This window comes from Triturus cristatus, chromosome 6, assembly GCF_964204655.1.
Source record: "Triturus cristatus chromosome 6, aTriCri1.1, whole genome shotgun sequence".
Taxonomy (NCBI): Eukaryota; Metazoa; Chordata; class Amphibia; order Caudata; family Salamandridae; genus Triturus; species Triturus cristatus.
The window spans coordinates 1,674,115,537-1,674,117,123 of NC_140589.1; positions in this window are offsets into that span (position 1 = coordinate 1,674,115,537).

Sequence of the window (1,587 nt, forward strand, 5' to 3'; positions counted from 1 at the left end):
CCTGCTCCCGGGGCGAGCGGCCTCAAAGGGAGGGCCCATCGACAGGGGCTGGGAGGAAGGCGTGCACCCGGGCCCCCCAGCGGACGGGCCCAGGCGCTGCCTTCCCCTGTCTCGGGATCCACGGACCTCACGGGGGTCTGCCCCAGAAAACTCGGAGAGAAGGGACCATCAGGAAGGGGCTGAGAGGCAGGAGCGTACCCGGGGCCCTGGGGGCCCCGGCGGGCAGGCCCCGTGTCTGCCTTCCCCATTTCGCTATCGCCGGACCTCACGGAGGTCTGACCCAGCAAACCCGGCAAAAAAAGGACCATCGGGAAGGGGCTGAGAGGCAGGAGCGTACCCGGGCCCCTGGGGGCCCCGGCGGGCGGGCCCCGGGTCTCCCTTCCCCCGTCTCGGGATCGCCGGACCTCCCAGAGGTCTGACCCAGCAAACCTGGCGAAGATAGGACCATCAGGAAGGGGCTAAGAGGCAGGAGCATACCCGGGCCCCTGGGGGCCCAGGCGGGTGGGCCCCGGGTCTGCCTTCCCCCATCTCGGGATCGCCGGACCTCACGGAGCTCTGACCCAGCAAACTCGGAGAAAAAGAACCATCTGGAAGGGGGCTGAGAGGCAGGTGTGCGTACCCGGGCCCCTGGGGGCCCCGCTTCGGGCGTGCCCGGGTGCTGCCTTCCCCTGTCTCAGGATCCACAGACCTCACAGGGGTCTGCCCCAGAAAACTCGGAGAGAAAGGACCATCGGGAAGGGGCTGAGAGGAAGGAGCGTACCCGGGCCCCTGGGGGCCCCGGCGGGCGGGCCCCGGGTCTGCCTTCCCCTGATTCAGAATCGCCAAACCACTCGGAGGTCTGACTGACCCTCTCCCTAGTAATCCGGAGGAAAATTACCCCCCTTTCTTGTAATCCGTGCGCACGAGGTGACAGAGGGGACCCAAGGCGCAAATGTACCCGACCTCCTGGAGCCCTCGCTGGGATCCGGGAGGCAAATGGACCCTTATCGAGACTTCCAGGCGAGCCCGGCCATCTGGTCGCCCCATAGGAAATCATTGCGCGCGACCAGATGGCCGAAGGGAAGATGGAAGATAGCCAAATAAAACGTGCACGACCAGATGGCCGAGGGGACAGGCGCGACCAGATGGCCGAAGGGGAAAGTTACTACCAGACGGCTGGGCTCGGAAGGGAAGGTATCTGGTCGCTCTGTGCCCCAACGAACGAGTGAGCGGGTGCCAGGGCATGGGGGGCCGGAGGCCCAGGGCCCCCAGCTGGGCCCCAGCCATGGAGGCTGCATGGGGACCCGACGGGCCCTCTGACCCGGGCCCCGCAGAAATCCTCGACAAGCAGGAGACCCCAGTCCGGGGCCCTTGGCAGAGCGGCAGGCCGGGGGAAGGGGCCCAGGGATGGGGACCCCGACCCAGGGCCCGACCGGGCCCCTGGACCCAGCCAGAGCTCCCAGGCCCGGAGGCGCAGGGGAAGCCTCCCCGGGCCCTCCGGACCCCGCCCCGGGCACCCTGCCACGCGGCAGGACCCAGGACGGAGCCCGGGGTGGGGAGGCCGCCCTCCCCGGGGCCCCCAAGGGCCCGGCCGGAGCTCCCGAACCC